We start from the raw sequence: 21262 nt of genomic DNA, 5'->3' as shown, positions 1-21262 counted from the left end.
TCGTCGTTTCCATCCTTGCCATTGATACCCTCGATTTTGGTTGACAACAATGCCTATTAAAGCTGAAATCTGATCTGGGTTCCTCCGATATTTCTAAGATATTAAAGCTGAAATCTGATCTGGGTTTCCTCCATTTTTTCTAAGAACTTTCTCCAAACAAATTATCTTTATAGGGATCTATCACTATAAATATGGGCCAGCAATAGCAAACATAAACTGGCTCTTGACTGCAACGCCTGGTTCTGTTTGAAATATAACTGTGATATTGCATTTCTGTGACTTTTGGATGATTAAACATGCCATGGATGAATTTCATTTAATGGATTAACGAGGCTGAGTTATATTATTAGTGATTTTCAATAATAATCCTTATCAAGGAAAAACAAAACTGAAGAGTGGCAATGAAGGATTATGTCATTGACCAAATAACAACAATAACAACAAACACTTCTACTACATTTGTTTGGTGACTGTAGACTTGTCAATGCGGTGTTTCAATAAACAAATGGTAAAATAGATGCATGATTCAAGTGTCAAAAACTTCACTAGGGCTGTTCACGGCCCGGGTTGGGTTGATTTATTGGTGTTTTTCTAATTGACCCGATTTGCTCGGGTTACCTAAAGATGAAATCGAAACCAACTTTATACTAAGCAAAACCGATCTGATCAGTTTGAATCTGTTTGGGTCGATTTTGTAATATTCAAAGTATCTCTTGGCCTTAAAGATCCAAGTCATAGGTTTGGGTCGATTTTTCTACTTGCTATCCATCCACTGCACCTTGTCCCTTTTTGCGTGGCTGGCTCCTTGAAATTTGAAATTTGAAATTTTTGATTCTTGAGATGATGAGGGCAGATTTGGCCCTCCAGTTAAATTGCGACACGTGGCACCTCGTGACAACTAGGCAAGCACCCAGGCAACAACTTACCAAGTTAGTGTCCCCCCCGGGCACCGGTCTGGCTGGCCTGGCGCGACCTGCACGCGGCCCACGGGCGGCCTGCACACGGCCTGGCGCGAGACCTGCGCGCGGCCTGGCGCGACCTGCGCGACCTGGCTGGATCAACCTGCCACAGGCGCCGACCTAGCAACCTGGCCCGGACACAGGCGCCGACCTGGCAATCTGGCCCAGACACAGGCGCCGACCTGACAACCTAGCCCGGACACAGGCGCCGACCTAGCAATCTAGCCCGGACACAGGCGCCGACCTGACAACCTGACCCGGACACAAGCGCCGACCTGACAACCTGACCTGGACACAGGCGCCGGCCTGGCAACCTGGCCCAGACACCGACCCGCCGACTGGCACAAGCGCTGACCTGGCAACTTGGCCCAGACACCGACCCGCCGACAGACAGGCGCCGGCCTGGCAACCTGGCCCGGACACCGACCCGCCGACAGACATAGGCGTCGACCAGACAACCTGGCCTAGGCGCCGACCTGGCCGCCTGGCACATGCGCCAGCCTGACAACCTCGAGGAGTTCATCACCGTACCCCGGTTCTGACGGGATATGACGTCTTACCATTTGAAGGCTTTTCACCCACCTAACCCGCGAGGGCACCACTATATAAGGACTCAGACCCCCAAAGCCAGAGGGGAGAAAAAAAGTATGGTAACCCCCGCTCTCTAGCTCTCTCATTTCTCTCCAAGCCCTCTGTAATCAGAATGCTAACTTAGGCATCGGAGAGTCCCCACCGGGAAAATACCCCCGGGTCCTCTGATTCAGTTCCCGTAGGTCCCTCAGCTCCTGCCGTCTACAAATGAGAGAAAATCACCTCACGCGGAGGGTAGTCGGGTTGCGCTACACCAGGGAGCTCCACCATCCTCTGAGTTGCAGACCGCCTAGGAGCAAGTCAAGTGACGAGTTCGCCACCAGGCAGTTCGCCACCAGGGAGCACCACCAGGCAGTTCGCCACCAGGCAGTTCGCCACCAGGCAGTTCGCCCCCAGGCAGTTCGCCACCAGGTAGTTCGCCACCAAGCAGTTCGCCACCAGGGGAACTACCAGGCAGTTCGCCACCAGGGAGCACTGCGGGGCAGTTCGCCACCAGGTAGTTCGCCACCAGGCAGTTCGCCACCAGGGAGCACCACCAGGCAGTTCGCCACCAGGCAGTTCGCCCCCAGGCAGTTCGCCACCAGGTAGCTCGCCACCAAGCAGTTCACCACCAGGGGGCACTACCAGGCTGTTCGCCACCATGCAGTTCGCCACCAGGGAGCATTGCCGGGCAGTTCGCCACCAGGTACTTCGCCACCGGTCAGTTCGCCACCAGGCAGTTCGCCATCAGGCACTTCGCCACCAGGGAGCACTACCAGGTAGTTCGCCACCGGGCAGTTCGCCACCAGGCAGTTCGCCCCTAGGCAGTTCGCCACCAGGGAGCATCACCAGGCAGTTCGTCACCAAGTAGTTCTCTCCCAGGGAGTTCGCCAAGTAGCTCATCACCAAGGCACGTCACCACCAGGTCAAACACGAGGTACTTAGCCAAAAAATTTATACATCACAAAAAATGGTACGTGACCAAAAACGGTTACAGGCGCCGACCTGGCAACCTGGCCCGGACACAGGCGCCGACCTGGCAATCTGGCCCGGACACAGGCGCCGACCTGACAACCTGGCTCGGATACAGGCGCCGACCTAGCAATCTGGCCCGGACACAGGCGCCGACCTGACAACCTGACCCGGACACAGGCGCCGACCTGACAACCTGATCCAGACATAGGCGCCGGCCTGGCAACCTGGCCCGGACACCGACCCGCCGACTGACACAGGCGCCAACTCGACAACCTGGCCTGGACACAGGCGCTGACCTGGCAACCTGGCCCGGACACCGACCCGTCGACATACAGGCACCGACCTGGCAACCTGGCCCGGACACTGACCTCCCGACTGACATAGGCGTCGACCTGACAACCTGGCCCAGGCGCCGACCTGGCCGCCTGGCACAAGCGCCAGCCTGACAACCTCGAGGAGTTCATCACCGTACCCTGGTTCTGACGGGATATGACGTCTTACCATTTGAAGGCTTTTCACCCACCTAACCCGCGAGGGCACCACTATATAAGGACTCCGACCCCCAAAGCCAGAGGGGAGAAAAAAAGTATGGTAACCCCCGCTCTCTAGCTCTCTCATTTCTCTCCAAGCCCTCTGTAATCAGAATGCTAACTTAGGCATCGGAGAGTCCCCGCCGGGAAAATACCCCCGGGTCCTCTGATTCAGTTCCCGCAGGTCCCTCAGCTCCCGCCGTCTACAAAGGAGAGAAAATCACCTCACGCGGAGGGTAGTCGGGTTGTGCTGCACCAGGGAGCTCCACCATCCTCTGAGTTGCAGACCGCCTAGGAGCAAGTCAAGTGATGAGTTCGCCATCAGGCAGTTTGCCATCAGGCAGTTCGCCATCCGGCAGTTCGTCACCAGGCAGTTCGCCACCAGGGAGCACTACCAAGCAGTTCTCCACCAGGGAGCACCACCAGGCAGTTCGCCACCAGGCAGTTCACCCCCAGGCAGTTCGCCACCAAGCAGTTCGCCACCAGGGGCACTACCAGGCAGTTCGCCACCAGGGAGCACTGCCGGGCAGTTCGCCACCAGGCAGTTCGCCCCCAGGCAGTTCGCCACCAGGGAGCACCACCAGGCAGTTCGCCACCAGGTAGCTCACCACCAAGCAGTTCGCCACCAGGGGGCACTACCAGTCAGTTCGCCACCAGGGAGCACTGCCGGGCAGTTCGCCACCAGGCGGTTCGCCCCCAGGCAGTTCGCCACCAGGTAGCTCGCCACCAGGCAGTTCACCACCAGGGAGCACTACCAGGCAGTTCGCCACCAGGCAGTTCGCCACCAGGGAACACTACCAAGCAGTTCGCCACCGGTCAGTTCGCCACCAGGCAGTTCGCCATCAGGCAGTTCGCCACCAGGGAGCACTACCATGCAGTTCGCCACCGGGCAGTTCGCCTCTCGTCAGTTCGCCACCGGGCAGTTCGTCTCCAGGCAGTTCGCCACCAGGGAGCATCACCAAGTAGTTCGTCACCAAGTAGTTCTCCCCCAGGGAGTTCGCCAAGTAGCTCATCACCAAGGCACGTCACCACCAGGTCAAACACGAGGTACTTAGCCAAAAAATTTATACATCACAAAAAATGGTACGTGACCAAAAACGGTTACATCATGAGAGTTTAGAGAATGAGAGTGATTGAGCTTAGGGCGGACTAAGTTACCAAGAAAAGAAGAGTAAAAAAGAAGAATGAAATTTGGAAATTGGAAGAAGACTTCTAATCTAAGAAAAAAATGACACTTATTTGCCATTGTCTATTTGGTGTAAAGGACTTTAGAGAATAGGGATAATTTCTTTAAACCTTTCCAAAAAGATAAGAAGCTAGTTAATGGCGATCCTAAAGAGAAGACTAGAAATTAAATTAGGTTATAATTAGGATAGAGATAATATAATTAAGTAATAACTAATGAGTAATAAGTAATTATATAACTCGCTTCGATTCGATTTTCACACATGAAAACCGAAACCAAACTAAACCATCAATTTATCCATCTTTACGACCCAAAACCAACCGGTGGTAAAAAAAACCGGCTGACTCAAATTGGATCGGACTGGGTTGATCGGTTTGATCAATTTAAATTTTGTTATGAACAACCCTAAACTTCACCATGCCAACCCTGGACATCGTGATCAGTTATCATCTGAAGCCTATAATTTAGGCAATTTTTATGATGTCAGATGGAAAGAATCTCCAATACGCAAATCCAGAATAAAACCAAGTATTAATGGGGACAACCAGGTCTGATCGGATCACATCCCTAAACAACACTTTTGACCTGAACGATTTTGTTGATTATCGAAAAAAACATCTATAATTAGCCAAGTATCATGTTATTTCTATCACCGATTTGCCTATATATATATATATATATATATTTATTGGGGAGCAGTAAGGGAGTATTCCAGCAATGAAGTTGAACCCAATGTGTATCAGAATTAGGATGAATCTGATCAAATCAACTGCCAGCAAGTATGCAATTTATATGTTTTTTAACTATTAACATAACATGTTAACACCGTGCCTATTCATTACATGTCCCTGTGTACTTTGAATTTTCAATTCAGCCACTCACTAAGGAAGAAGCCAAGAGTGACAACATGTTTTGAAGAATAGGCTGATTTGGGTCATAATTATGTGAAACATACCTCATCCGAGGGTATCAACAGCAAGGATGGCAGAAGTGATATCTTTCACTACGGGAAGCGGCTCAGTTGCAGTATCGGTGAATGGGTTTCAAAGTCAGTAAGGGTGAAGGGGCGGTGGGGAGGGAGGGAAAAGAAAGCAACAGAAAGGAGAGGTAGGCTCGATCTATTTATTTTTGATAAAATTTTGGCATCAGTTTCAAATTAATTTGGAGAAGGTAACGTATTCGAACAGGATTGGATGGGACAGAAATTTTCTGTCCTTATGGGACGGGACAGACTATTTGAACTCTGCATTTATTCACTATTCTGCTGACTTAAACGCAGATATCCTGAACTGTCTATGTTGTTTGTAATTCTCCATTTGTCGGTAATGCCAGTTCTTAACACCAGCGTCATTTTTTTTTTTTCTTTTGTTCTTTGACATTTGCGTTTAGGGCGGCGCCAGTGCCCAACCGCTCAACAAGATTCTCCCCGGCGATTCACGCTTCAGAGAAAGGTGGAACCGTAGATTCTTGTTTTTATTTTTTTCTAGTTTTTTGTATATACCATTTCCGATTTAGGTTTTTTTTGTAATATCTTTAGTTTTTCATTCATTTTAATACCATTTTTTTCAAATTTTCTGTGATTCCTAAGCTGCAACGTTCAACCTTTGGAAAGTGGATTGATTCCTAACGAATATGCTCAGGTAGAAGAAGCTTTAAAATCCAGAGGGGTTTCAGGTTGCTTTATGAGTTGACACAGTGAGATTACAAGAAAGCTTGAAGATCCAAGAGAGGATTCAGGTTGCTTGAAGATCCTCATTGAATATGTTCAGTTCAGATTACGAGAGACTGTAAGAGCTTATTGAAATCTTTATCCGAATCTGAGCTGAAGATGGGGCTTTCAGCTGATTTTTCACCATTCTGTCTAGTAAGTCTTTCAGGTCAATTTCATGCTTTGGCACTCGTTTATGGCGTTATTGGCCTTCCGGACATTTCTTTCTGGCGTTAGTCAAGTCATCTTTGACTATATAGTAAATAATATTAAGCATTTCTTTTATAAATTTTGAGAGATTTCAGACATTTTGTTGGCTATTTATAATTAGACTTAATTATTGTCTAAGAGTATCCTCAAGTTTTCTAACAATCGTAAAGACCAAAAATATTGTTTTACCCGTTATTTTGTTTTTCTTAGACAATTTTCTCTCTCTGAAAAATAAGAAAATAAGGAGGAGCTTTTATGAATTTGAATGCTCGAAAACAAAGACCGAGTACCATCATCGTATGGCGGCCGCTGCATCCTCCGAGAATCATCATGGCCTTCATAAAAAACAATAGGGCACTAACATCGGTGTTAACCCCACACTTTCACGCAGGTTTATTCATTACTATCTCCGATACTGCACAATCAAGAGCCCATATGTTCACCGGCGCCTCGTGTTCATTGCAGGTGATGGATTCCGGCAACATGTAAAATACTTCTTAATCCAAACGCCCCACCTTCTGTTCTCTGCTCTTGTCCTGGTCCTGCCTTCTTCGCCGGTCCAAAATCAGCAACCTTAATCTCATTGCTTTCATTCGGAGAAGAACAGAGGAGGAAACGAAGACGTTAGAGAATTAATCTTTGTAGCGTCGAACATCAGATTTCAATAACGAACCACCAGATTTTTTGAACAAATCAGCTAAAGTACCTTCAGAAGCGTACACGAGGAAGATATTGTAAATTCGTTTCCCATTCTCAACGGTAAGATTGGGTTAGATCTCTTTCTCCGCTTATAGGCTTATAGCAAGGAAGATTTGGAAAGCACAAGGATTTCACTGCCAGCAATTCGGCGAGCCTCGGCTTTTAATCTGGGACCAAACCCATGCCTCGTCTTGCATGAGTTGGTGAAGCCGGTGAACGAAGTGCGGGGTGGAGCTGCCGTCGAGTAGCGTTTTTCGCCGGCTGGCATCTTGCTTGGCGGCGAGTAGCTTCCGAGGGTCTAGGTGCTGTTCTTCACCCTCTCTCTGGCTCGGCGGCAACCATTTTATTCATCCCTCTCTCTCTCTCGATCAATTATTTTCAATTCCCAGACATTCTCAGTGAATGGTGAACGGTGAAACCTTCGCCAGAGTGAACGGTGAACGGGCAAAGAGCGGCGATCTGTCTTGTTTCATTGTAGCTCTGGCCTTTCCCCGCCGGAACACCCATCTCATTTCATCGCAGCTCCAGCCTTTGTCGTTTTTCTCTCTCTCTCAGCCAGAACACCCATCTCGTTTCATCACAGCTTCGGCCTCTGCGTTCCTCTCCCTCTCTCTCACTCTCTCGTTACAACATTTCTGGATGTCTAGTAATCCAACAAAAATCTCTACTGTTATGCGGCTTTTTTCTGTGCTATCTCGTAATTTACACATGATTACTTCCCTCTCAATCTTGCAGCTCTAAACGTGTGTGAATTTGTTTTGTAACTTACCCAACTTAGTCTTAGCTAGTTCAGTATCCGGCTCGTCGGCGGATACTTCAGCGGCCGGATACTTCAGCGTCAAACTAAGGGATTATCCCTGATCCTAGATGGGAGTAGAGCAGAGGATGCTCGTTGATGGCCTCTAACACTGTGCACAGAGGCCACCGACGTTTTCTCGATCCGAGCCCTAATCGAAGAAGTCAGAACACTCAAAGACTAGGGGTCATCGTACTCTTAGAGAAATGTGGTCGGCTTTCCCAATCTCCTGAACTGGCGGAGCAATTGGGCATGAACTAGAATATTCCACCCCACTACGTATGCCATCGATGGATGGCTTTCAATGATTTAGAGTTCAGCAATTTGAAGCTACCGGCCCTACCGTTGTTGATGATACTTTCAAATGCCATTCCCGGAAAACATATCTAAAGCCGGTAGTTCCATCTCTTCGCCAGAAAGTTGAAGGTAAGAGCATGGTTTTTAAAATCGAACCGGTCAGAGGTCTGGTTAATGGTTCGAACGGTTCGATTGTTCGACTTGAAAGGCCAGCCCATTCTAATAAAAAAATTAAAAAAATAAAAAACGGTAAAAACCATTTGAACGATTAATCATCCGGTTCAACGGTTTGCTGACCAAAATCAATAGTTTTGAGAAAAAATGGAACCAATCAAGTGATCGGTTCTCGGTTTTACCATGGGTAAGAGTGAGAAAGAGGGATAGAGAGGAAGGGTAACAACGGATTATTCATTTGTATATATAATACATTTGATGAGGGCAGATTTGGCTCTCCACTGACATCATGACACATGGCATCGTAGAACATCTAGATGACATCCCATCATCACCTAGGTGACAACTTGCCTTAGCCAAAATGATGGAGTCCCAATTGGCGACTTGGCGACCTACCTCTATTGCCGACTTGGTGACCTGCCTCTATCGCTGACCTGGCGACTTCATCCACAACTCAAGGTGGCTAGCAGCACCTCATCCAATGCCGACCTGTGCTACCTCATTAGTACCTGCCGAAGTGACCTCAATGTGAGGAGCGACCTCCCTCGAAGGCTTGCCAACCTGATTGAGGTCCAGGTGGCAACCTGTAAGACGTGCTCGCCGACCAACTCTGCATGCATCTCGTTACTCTCGGGTCTCTCAGAAGTCAATTCTCACGCTAAATATTCCAAAGGAAACCGAATAAGCCGCAAAAGTCCGCCTACATGCACAACTACCTCCGAGGACTTCAGACTAGTTAGGCACATCTTCCTAGAGATCTTGGACGCGGTGTGTGATGCCCACACCAACAATGCCTATATAAAGGCCTCACCTTCAACCTCAAAAAGTAGATGCGCAATTTAGTTCTCGCAGCTTTCTAGCTTTCTCACAAAATCTCTGATTCACTCACTTAAGCATCGGAGTGCCCATCCTGAGTAAAGAAACCCGGACACTTTGACATTGTTTCCTTGCAGGTCGCACCAGTAAACTATGCAGCTCGCCACCTTAAGATAGGGACAATTCAGCTAGGCATCAGAGCCACTTTAAGCTAGAGACAGTTCAGTTAGACATCAAAGCCACCTTCAACTAAGGTCAATTCAGCTAGAAATCCAAATCACCTACTAGTCGGGGGCTACCAAAACATGCATCATCAACATTTTTTAATATTTTTAATTATGATATAACAGGTTGAATCATCAAATCCACCCAATGGAACCGGTGACAACTTAGAGGAAAAAACAGGTCGACCTCCGAGTCGATTTTAAAAACATTGGTTTTATATATGACATAAAAAACTATGTACTATGCATATTACAAAATCGTCAGATTTGGGTCCTCTCACGACTCACATTGAATTGGGCTAGATTCATATATTTGACCCCATAAAGAGATCGAATTCAAATGGCCTCAGTCAGATCGGATTTGATTTGAAATCAGCACAAACGAGATAGCTTTTAAATTGCGTGAAAAAGGCAGAAACACCTTTGAAGCCATTCTATGCTTGTATTGTGTCAATTGTGATTATCTGCTTGGAAACATAGAGTTTCGTTTCGACTAATGTGTCATACACGTGTTAATCAATCTGGTGGAATTTAACATGATTTACGGATGGATTTTGATTGATCAAAATTCTTGCGCTCTCAGAGATTTTCCCGGTCTTAAAACATGTATTAACGACTTGAGGTGCTGCCAGCTTGCCACGTCGTAATCTTTGAGAATGGTATCTGCTCCTCACACAGTGGCGCCTTACATGTACATTTACCGTGCATTAGGAATATCTCCGCTGAATAATAACTTATAAGTACTTGTGATGTTCCCAATGCATGATAGGATGTGCATATGAGGCGCGAGTGAGACGTTCTATGTAAAGAGCAGATCCGGTCACCTTGCATGCACATTTACTGTGCATTGAGAACGTCCTATGTTAGGAGTAGATCCGGTCACTTCGTACGCTCCCTTTCTTTCGAGAAGACATGGGAACAGGAGAGTGGAGACATAATAATATCCTCTCAAGGGAGATTGTCTTCGGTCAGAGCAAAGTCAGTTCAAACACTGTTTGAACAGCCTTTATAACCTTGCATACTTTGCTCTGACTGAATCCTAACACCTCTCAGGGAGCTCACATCGTCTGTCCCTAAGAGATAGAATTTCTGTCCCCTCCAATAGAAATCAGCCATGTCTTTATTTAATTTGAATTCAATTTTAACGTAGTCAAGAGGTAACGTCAGTATGGACCCCAAACAAATTTAAATTCTCTTAACTTTTGCTTGAATTCTTTCCCCTTTAATCTACCCCAAATCTCTCAGCTTTCATTCCTCCGAAATTATTTCTGTGTCTCTCTCCCTCTAATTGATCATTTCTTCTCCTCTCACCACCTCACCGCTGCAACTAAACATCCTACAGTTAATCATGCATTCCTCGTCGCCCTGCGCCTCTTATGTGGAGTGGGATGACTACTCTCACCCTCTTCAACGGCAAGGCACTTACCCTTATGTCAACATGAGTATGCAAGAGATGTAGAGCACTCCTCACATGGAATGCTTTTTCACTTAGATCTACTTCGTGTTCATCAATTACCCAAGCTCAACAGATACCGATCACAGATTGGATATACTGTTGTAAAAATAATAAAGAGGTAGAATGAAATTTATCGGTAATCGCACTTTAAATCGAATTGGCAGTAGTGTGATGTTACAAAAACTCGAACTCGGAATTGCAAGGAAAAAGAAGACTAAGTCGTGCCACTTGCTCACTCTCCTTAAAACCGTATGGCCTTGAACATCCTACAATTAATCATGCATTCCTCGTCGCCCTGCGCCTCTTCTGTGGAGTGGGATGCTACTCTCACCCTCTTCAACGGCAAGGCACTTACCCTTACGCAACATGAGTATGCAAGAGATGTAGAGCACTCCTCACATGGAATGCTTTTTCACTTAGATCTACCTCGTGTTCATCAATTACCCAAGCTCAACAGATATCGATCACAGATTGGATATACTGTTGTAAAAATAATAAAGAGGCAGAATGAAATTTATCGGTAATCGTTTTCTAAATTGAATTTGCAGTAGTGTGATGTTGTTACAAAAACTCGGAACTCGGAATTGAAGGAAAAAAGAAGACTAAGTCGTGTCACTTGGTCACTCTCAAAAAGAAGACTAAGACAGAGTGAATGCGCGAGGTGGTTATAAAAGGCTCTCCACTCCCCCAAAGAGGAGGTATGCAAACTTTGCGCTATTTGGTTTATCTTGCCTTTGAAGGATTCTAACTTGAGCTTCAGAGCCTTTACACCGGGTTCCCCCCGGAGTTTCCTCATCTCCCCTGTTTCAGGTTCCCTGCTACTCAGTTCAGAGGCAAGGTCGTTGACAGTTAAGACCGGCCGGATTGCGCATCATCAATTGGCGCCGTCTGGGGGATCATGCTTCAAAAAGCCTCCCTCCAAACTTTCATAACCTCTTTTCTTCAAAAAACCCAACACTCATGGCTTCTTCCAGCAACACCGGACGTGGCACGGAGACAAACACCATCGGGGAACAACTTCAAGTCCCCGTGGTGTGCGTTGGACAGTTCACCATCCCCCTTTCGGTGGATGGGATCCCCAGCTTGAATGCGCCACAAGCAGTGGCGCCCGTAAACCTTCCTGCCACAAGCATCCCCTTTCCTCCCCCTATTGAGACAACCTTTACTAAATCAACTACCGTCCCCTTGGCAGCCAGCCAAAACTGGTTGGACGACCTGATGCAGTGCATGCGGGCAATGCAAACTCAAATGCAACAGTTCCAGCAACACCAGCTTCACCAGCACCAAGTACTGCACAACATCTCCCAGTATCACTATCAACAGCAGTTCCTCCAACTGCCGTTGAACCAACCACTACTTCCACCTCGGCACCCTGCTCCGAGGCCGATTAAGGTCTCCCCGCAGGATGGACGCCTCCACCAAGGAAAAACCTGGCCCCAGAACCCCCCTAACAGCCAGGCCTCGTCCCCAGGCCGAAGAGAGAAAAAAATCATCATCGCCTCGCAGCTCGCAAGCGGGTCGGGAACCTCGCCCGCAAGATCGGCACCTCGGCGCTCCAAGCCCAAGTTCCCGCTCACGGAAAACCGATTCGGCACCCTGGCGGCAGACTACTCGCATTCCGGGCTTATCGAGCTCGGCAACACAGAGGCCAGCAGCGCCAGTACAAGGCCCACTCAACAACGAAGGCGCCGACGAAGTCGCCGAACCGCCACCCGTGTCTTGTCAGAGCTTAGAGGCAAAGAAGAGACGAGCTCGGACGAGGTAGGAGCTGCCCCGATTCTCTCAGTTCCTTCCCCCCTCGCATCAGAACTCCTGGCGGTCCCCTTGCCCAGAGATTTCAAGCTCCCACCTCTAGACAAGTATGACGGGTCCTTCGACCCCAACGACCACGTTGACGCTTTCCAGTCCCAAATGCACCTCGCCAGGGCCAGCGAATCGTGTATGTGCGTGGCCTTCACCACCACCTTCAGGGGGGTAGCCCGCACTTGGTACAGGAACCTGGCCCCCGGGTCGATAAAGTGCTGGGCCCAGTTCGTGCAGGTCTTCACCGCACACTTCGTCACCAGCAAACGGTGCCCTAGAACGGAGGAAAGCATCTTCAGAGTAGTCCAAAGGGAAGGAGAATCCATCCGGGGCTACATCAAGCGATTCAATGAAACATGCTTGCAGATACCGCGGTTAGACCCCGCGGTGCAGCTCGCGGCGGCCAAAAGAGGAGTAACGCACAAAGAGTTCAAATGGCACATGGTAGCTAACTAGCCCGCAACCGTGGCCGAATTCCTCAAGCTCGCGGACAAGTTCATGAGGACAGAGGAAGAAATCAACCAACGAGCCGAAGGCGGGAACGAGAAAAGAAAGAGGGAAGGCGAGCCCTCCAACCTAGTCGATAGGAAAAACCCAGCCCGGGAGCCGAAGCCGAACCAGTCGTTCCGAGCTCCCCTAGCAGTTCGGACGGATTACACGCCGTTAAACACAAGGTGGATCTAGATCTTAATGACGATCAAGGATGCCCCATACGTGAAGTGGCCACCTCGCCTAAAGGGAAATCCGAACGAGAGAAATAAGAATTTGTATTGTAGTTTCCATAGAGACCACGGTCATAGTACCGAGCAGTGTAATAATCTCCGGGACGAGATAGAGGGACTCATCCGTCGCGGATACTTAAGAAATTTTGTACAACACAACAATAATAACAATAAGGCAGGTCGGCAAGGGGAGCACAAGAAGGATGCCCCCGAATCTAGCAGCAGACCTGCCAAACCATTGCAGCGACAGCCTCCGGAAGAGAGGCCAGTTCGGGGAACCATCCATGTAATTGTGGGAGGTTCGGTGGTAGCAGGATGTACCTCGGCAGCAGCCCAGACTTCAGTTCGCGAAGCGGCCCTCGAGGAACGGAACCCCCCAAATAGACCAAAGACCGAAGAACCAATCTTCTTCACGGAAGACGACGCGTGAGGGGTCCACTACCCCCACGATGACGCGCTTGTCATTAAACTAAGGATCAACGACTTCGAGGTCAGACGCGTACTCGTTGATTCAAGCAGCTCAGCGGACATCCTCTTTAAATCAGCATTTGACCAGCTACAGTTACAGAAGAGCGAGCTGAAGCCCGCGAACACTCCTCTGGTGGGTTTTAGCGGAGAGGAAGTCAGGCCCCTCGGAAAAATAACAGTACCTGTGGAAGTCGGTACATGGCCTTGTGCGGTCAGAGTCAACCATGATTTCCTGGTGGTCGCGACACCCTCCCCATACAATGCCATAATAGGGCGGCCAATCACGCATATCCTACGAGCGGTGGTCTCCACCTACTATTTGGCCATGAAGTTCCCTACGGACTTCGGTGTGGGGGTAGCGCGGGGCGACCAGCTCAAGTCCCGCAAGTGTTATGTTGCCGCCCTGAAGGGAAAAACCAAGGTGGCCGACGACCTCGAACTGGAGCGGCCTGCGCAGCAAGGCGAGGAACGAGCTTCGCTCACAGAGGAAATGGTCACAGTCCCAACTTCGGCTACGGACCCAGCTCGCACACTACCGATCGGTGCTTTCGTCGAGGAACCACTACGAACCGAACTGGTGAGTTTTTTACTTCAAAATTTAGATATTTTTGCCTGGTCCGCGGCCGACATGCCCGGTATTAGCCCCGGCCTGATAACTCACAAACTTAATACTGACCCTGTAGTCAGACCCGTTAGACAGAAGAAACGCAATTTAGCCCCGGAGCGCTGGAGGGCGGTCGACGAGGAGGTCGAGAAGCTCCTCGTATCAGACTTCATAAGGGAAGTCCATTACCCGAGCTGGGTGGCTAACCCAGTGCTGGTAAAAAAGGCGAACAACAAGTGGCGCATGTGCGTCGACTACACCTACCTGAACCGAGCTTGCCTGAAAGATTGCTTCCCCCTCCCCAGAATTGACCGCCTAGTGGACGCGACCCCTCGGGACATGAGTTGCTAAGCTTCCTAGATGCCTACTCGGGCTACAACCAAATCCAGATGGACCAGTCTGATGAGGAAAAAACCAGCTTCATAACCGAGTTCGGCCTGTACTGCTACAAGGTCATGCCCTTCGGATTAAAAAATGCCGGGGTGACCTTCCAAAGACTTGTAAATAGGCTGTTTCGGCCCTTGATTGGCACGAAGATAGAATGTTATGTAGACGACATGGTCGTCAAGACACAGTTTTCACAGGGATTAATACAAGACTTAGATTCTGTCTTCCAAATCCTGCATCAATTTAGCATGAAATTGAACCCTAACAAACGCGTCTTCGGCGTCACCTCAGGCAAATTCCTAGGGTACATTATCAATCGGCGCGATATTGAGGCCAACCCGGACAAGATAAAATCCATCCTAGATATGAGACCACCCCGGAAAGTAAAAGAAGTTCAGAGGCTAAACGGCCGTATAGCCGCTGTAAGCCGCTTCATGTCCAAATCAGCAGACCGCTGCCTACCTTTCTTCAAAGCAATCAAAGGCAAAGGGTTCGAGTGGACCCAAGACTGCCAGCTCGCATTTGACGAGCTAAAAGGTTACCTCGCTAGTGTGCCAACCTTAACCCGGCCCGAGGAGGGCGAGGTCTTAGAACTGTACCTCTCGGCAAGCGACGAGGTGGTCAGTTCGGTAATAATAAAAGAAACAGACCCGGTCCAGCGACCCATCTATTATGTTAGTAATATTTTGTAGGGAGCAGAGACAAGGTACCCGCAGATAGAAAAGCTAGCATATGCACTGGTGATAGCAGCTCGGAAATTCCGCCCGTACTTCCAGGCTCACACCGTCATCGTCCTGACTAACAAACCTCTGAGGCAAGTTTTACTCAAACCCGAGGTTTCCGGTCGATTGACGAAATGGGTCGTCGAACTCAGTGAGTACGACCTTCAGTACAGGCCAAGAACCGCTATTAAGGCCCAAGCCTTGGCAGATTTTATCGCTGAGTGCACGTTTAGCCTCGAAGCCCCTGAACCGGTCGAGCCCGAGATCCCTAGTTCGGGCGAGCTCAAAGCTCCCGAACCAATAGAGTCTGAACCCCGTGAAGTAGTAGCCAGTGTAGCATCTCTCCTGGTTAGGCCAAACGCGAACTGGGATGAGGAGCCCTAGATCCTTCACGTAGATGGCTCCTTGAACCAGCCGGGCAGCGGGGCTGGAATAGTGTTACGCGGCCCGAGCGGAACAAAATTGGAATACGCACTACGCTTTGAGTTCGCAGCATCCAACAACGAGGCGGAGTACGAGGCACTGATAGCCGGGCTGAACCTAGCACAGAAGGTCGGAGCAAAGCACGTAGTTATCTGTAGTGATTCCCAGCTCGTGGTCAACCAAGTTACAGGCGAGTACGAAGCACGCAAGATCACTATGATTGCATACTTAGCAAAAGTAAAGGAGGCTTTGCTCAACTTCCAGTCACACTTCATCAGGCAAATCCCGAGGTCAGAGAACACTGAGGCCGACGCCCTGTCCCGGCTAGCCAGCACGAGTCACAACACCATGAGAACCGTGTACATAGAGGACTTACCTCGGCCCAGCATTCTCGATGGGGCGGAAGAGGTCGCTCCCGTCTTTGAAGCAGAGCCGAGCTGGATCGACCCACTCGCGAGCTTCCTGCTTGATGGAACCCTCCCTGCGAACCACAATGCAGCCAAGAGGGTGCAGCGCCACGCAGCCAAATACGTCATAATAGACAAATGGTTGTACCAACGATCCTACACGCTCCCCTACCTGCGATGCTTGCGACCTGCTGAAGCCGAGCTCGTACTCCGCGACACTCATGAAGGCTTGTGCGGCGGACACCTAGGGGGCAGAGCCCTCGCTCAAAAGGCACTTCGACAAGGATACTATTGGCCAACGATGAAGGCACAGGCCGTCGAGCTCGTCAGAAAATGCGACAAGTGTCAGAAGCATGCCAATATCCACCATCAGCCTGCTGCCGACCTCAAGTACCTCACCAGTCCATGGACCTTTGCACAATGAAGCATTGACCTTGTGGGGCCATTCTCGCCAGCAACAGGTGGGAGAAAGTTCTTAGTGGTGGCAGTAGATTACTTCATAAAGTGGATAGAAGCTGAACCTCTGGCAACAGTTACAGCCCGAAACATACAGAACTTATTTTGGAAGAACGTAGTATGTCGTTTCGGGCTACCCCGGATACTGATCTCCGACAACGGTAAATAGTTCGAGGATATCAAGTTCCAAGAATGGTGCCAAAGCATGGGAATTAGTCAGAACTTCACGTCGGTCGCACACCCGCAGGCAAACGGTCAAATAGAAGTAATGAACAGAGCCATCCTCCGCGGACTGAAAGCATGACTAGACCGAGCTAAAGGGTTGTGGGCGGACGAGCTACCAAGTGTTCTATGGGCTCACCGAACCACGGAAAAAACCGCCACAGGAGAGACCCCCTTTAACCTCTCCTACGGCACCGAAGCGGTAATCCCGGCGGAAATCGAAGTACCTACGCTGCGACTAGAAGCATACGACGAGCAGACAAACGGAGACGAGTTACGCACCAACCTAAACCTACTAGACGAGGTGAGAGACCTCGCGCACATCCGAACTACGGCCTACCAGCAAAAGGTAGCTCGGTACTATAACGCCAGAGTAAAGAAGAGGAGCTTCCGCATCGGCGACCTGGTTCTCCGTAAGATCATGGTACCCGAACCCGGCGTAGGAAAACTCAGACCAAATTGGGAATGACCCTACAGAGTAAAGAAAGCACTCGGGGGGGGGGGCATACGAGCTCGAAACCTTAGAGGGAAAGCAAATACCCCGAGCATGGAACATTGTCAACCTAAGGCGATACTACCTATAGACCGCCAAGCAAAGTGGATAAAATCACCACCAAAACAGGCCGCACGAGTGCGGTAGCCCAGACAGGAAACAGATCGGACGTATGATCAGTTCGGCAAATGTGCTCAGTTCGGGAGAAAGAACAACCAACACTTTAGCAAAAGTCATTCCATTTCAAAAGTAAGGTAGTACATAAAAAAGAATTTACAAGCCCGGAGCTATTTCTTCATTATCAAAAGGCACTTCAACAATACCCGAAGGCCCCACCTCGCCCTCGGAGTCTGGCTCACCGTCAGCAGCATTGGCCATCTCCTGAGTTATGCGCGAAGTGGATATGGCGCTAATATCGAGCTCGGGGTACGTATTCCGGATCATCCACCGACTTAGTTTAAAAACCCCTCCTGTATGAATCCATCATCAGATCGTCAAAACCCGGCGAAGCAATGTACTCATCGACAACCTTCTTCTTGGCATCTTCGATACCTTGAGAAAAGATCTGTGTCCTCTCCCTGATGTCCTCCTGAAGGTACTCGACCTGATGCTGTAGATCCAGCCTCAAGTCCGCCATATGCTTCACCACCACTCCCATGGCCTCGGCATCTCTCTGAGACCTCGCCTTCCTGATCCGTGAAAAACGAGCAGTCTCTTCGGCAGCACGAGCACCCTCCTCGGCAGCGCGACGAGCCTCTTCGGCAGCTCGCGCCTGCCTCGCGCTCCTTTCCACCTGAGCCACCAAGGCGTGAATAGAAGAATTCACCTACCAAAAGGGACCGAGTGATCAAAAGACCAACAAAACGAAAGCCAAAGAGCTCTAAAAAAGGGAGAACACTTACCACCATGGCATGGGTAACAACACGACAGGCCACTTGATGCAGAGGGAGATCAGTCCACGCCGCGACCTCCTCGGGGAAGATAGCCTCCTTACTCTTTTGAAGAGCATGGGTCAGCGACAGCACACTCCTGAAATCCCCCAGGGCCCCCGAGCCCGAGGGCCCAGCTCGCGTATGAGTAGACCCGGAGTAAGCAGGAGCATCGGAGTATGTAGGAGCCCCTGTGTAGGTAGTCTCAGCATAAGGACCCCCTGCCGGCTCCTGCATTGGAGGGACCATCTCGGGCTCCCTGGGCAGATCCTCTGGCTGATAGTTCGGCACCTCGGGCTCCGCATCCCGGGGCATATCGGCACGACTTCGCTTGGTAACCCGCTTTCTCCTCTTCATGCCTTGAAACAAGTGCCCACCCCGGGTCCCTCGAGAATCCATCACACCTGCGAAAAGGAGTTCGCCATCAGTAAAATGCAAGAAAAACAGCAAGATGAGAATCTCTAAGTGAAGAACCTACCCGAACTCAGGCCGGCCGCAATGAGTTTGGCCTCCATCAGATACTGTTGACACTTCAGCCCAAGCCGCGCCCATTGCCGGAGGCCCTTCACCGTCTCTTTGTCAAGTGTGATCCCGGAGTCAGGAGCGGCCATCCCCCACCCGGTCTGAAACGGCCACCCCAGCACACTTCGCACCCCGAAATAGTTCCGCTTCCATGCTGGGACCTTGTTGGGGAGCTCATGTAAAAGCTTAAAGCTCGGGTGAGGAGACAGGTAGTAAGCCCGCCTACGCTCGGGGAAGGGACCCGCTTGCTTCTTAAGCATCAAGATTGAAGAAAAAATCTCAAAGTCCAACGGAAAGCTCTCTTCGCTAAATAAGGAGATTGTCCCCACCAAATTTCGAATGGAATTCGGGTGAAGCTGGTCGACCATCACGCCGAAGTGGTTCAAGACTTCGACAAAGAGGGGATGGAAAGCCAATCGCAGCCCCGCGGCGAGCTGCTCCCGGAATATCACAATCTCATCAGGACCGTGTTCCCAAGGAAAGCTACCCGAAGGTATGAAATAAGCGTACTCCCCGGGCAAGTTATAGTAGGTAATGAGGGGTTGGAGCCCCTCGGGCGTCATGGTCGAAGGACCAAACTTGTCTAACATCCGACCCCAACGAGAGGTGGACGCCAAACTACCTGAAGTGCCTCGGTCTACGAGCTCGAACTCTTCCTCGAGCTCTACCTCCGGCTCGCTAGGGCTATCGGGGGATGCGACTCGGTTCGTAGAACCTGCATCAGACCCGCTGAAAGGACTATCTGAGCCATCCAAGCTAGACATCGGGGAGTGAGATGGGATCCAGGAAAGTACTCACCCGGACAAAGGCTGTAGACCACAGGAGCTCAGACGAGCGGAAGGCCTTGAACGCGAACTGAAAAAACTTGGACGCAAACTGGATGCGAGCTGAGACTCGGACGCGAGCTTGAGAGAAATACCGAAGTGACAACGACTGGGGTCCCCCCCCCCACTATTTATACTCACAGTGACCGAAAGGCGATGGCTTAGATCAAATCCAATCCGACGGCCTATAGCCGCACTGAACGCACGTCCCCCGAGATCGAGACGTGATTGGCGCACGCCTTTCTAAAACTGACAGAGTGCCGACGCACATCTTTTCGAAACTGACGGAACGCCAGCGCGTGTCTCCTCAGTAAAAACGGCAGTGGCACGTCTTTTTAAAATTTGAAAAGACGCCCGCTATCGCGCCCCCCAAGTGGTGCGCTTTTTCGAAATTTCGAAATACAGCGCGCGCTGCCACATCTATCAGTGTTTGGGCAGGCCAACGCGCTTCCCGCCTAATGGACGCTCAATGAAACCCATGGAACCCTGACAACGCACCTCGCGTCGGCATAACCAAGATTCAAAGTGCAGGGCAAATCTACCTGACACCTTGCGAACTCCCCGCGCCTGGGCAAGACCCTTAGCACGAGGAGTGCGGGGCAATTGATGAAGGAAGATTTGGCCCGACCTCGCAAATCACGCCACGTGGCAAAAAACAAGTAGCTCGGCACTTAAAACAACGTACCGAGGGTACAAACACCAACGGGAAGTGACCAGCGGTCCCTACTCCCCTCGAGGAGACCAACTTCCTAGGAGGAGCCCGAACTCCCTAAGAGGAGCCCGAACTCCCTACAAGGGGCCCGAACTCCCTACTTAGAGCTCGAACTCCCTACGAGGAGCCCGAACTCCCCAAGCACTTCGTCTCCAGAGCATTGAACTGGACGAACCGCACCGTACCTGACACCAAAGGAGTTCGTATCCAGGGGCGGCGCACCTGACTGACTTGGGATTTGACGCTTGACGGCCGCACTTCAACGGCCACCTGCCACCGTCACCTGCCACCGCCATCTCCAGTTATAGAGACGGCTCCGACAAAAAGAGCAGTGACGCCCAAACTGGCAGAAGCATGGAAGCAATCATTCCCGACCTGACAGAAGTCTAGGAGTGAGTGTGCGATGTGGTTATAAAAGGCTCTCCACTCCCCCAAAGAAGAGGTATGCAAACTTTGCGCTATCTGGTTTTATCTTGCCTTTGAAGGATTCTAACTTGAGCTTCAGAGCCTTTACACCGGGTTCCCCTCGGAGTTTCCTTATCTCCCCTTTTCAGGTTCCCTGCTACTCAGTTTAAAGGCAAGGTCGTTGATAGATAAGACCGACCGAATTGCACATCATCAGTGCTCAATAGCAGGGTGACCATGACCAAATGATACACTCATGCTAAACAAGTTAAGCATAAGAGGGAGCTGCATACAGGTTCCTGGTATATACAGAAATTTTTTCTGGACTCCGTTAACATTCAAATCTAACTGATACACCGGTCAGGATGAATTGCGGTGGTTTTGATTATTTTATTCTTCTTAGCATCTTAGTACATCAAAGGGAGTTGAATATAAGTTCTCAGAATACAGAAAATTTTCTGGAGTCCCTTAACATTCAAATCTAACGGATACAGTTTCTGGGTTGGGATTGACACGTTCCGGCAGTTCATTTATTTATACCCATGCTTTAGTTTTTAGTAAAA

At 49.9% G+C, this 21262-nt stretch overlaps 1 long non-coding RNA gene across 1 annotated transcript; it reads left to right on the top strand.

Moving 5' to 3' along the window:
• The first annotated feature begins 4980 nt into the window (after window positions 1–4980).
• Window positions 4981–5961, top strand: LOC148800946 (uncharacterized). Its single transcript, XR_016084412.1, has 2 exons — window positions 4981–5671; window positions 5809–5961. It is a non-coding gene; the product is annotated as an uncharacterized LOC148800946 (long non-coding RNA).
• Window positions 5962–21262: the final 15301 nt, after the last annotated feature.

This window comes from Nelumbo nucifera, chromosome 3, assembly GCF_055504915.1.
Source record: "Nelumbo nucifera cultivar China Antique chromosome 3, China Antique-T2T, whole genome shotgun sequence".
NCBI lineage: Eukaryota > Viridiplantae > Streptophyta > Magnoliopsida > Proteales > Nelumbonaceae > Nelumbo > Nelumbo nucifera.
Note: the sequence above shows the minus strand (reverse complement) of the source record. Positions and strands in the feature narration are given on the sequence as shown.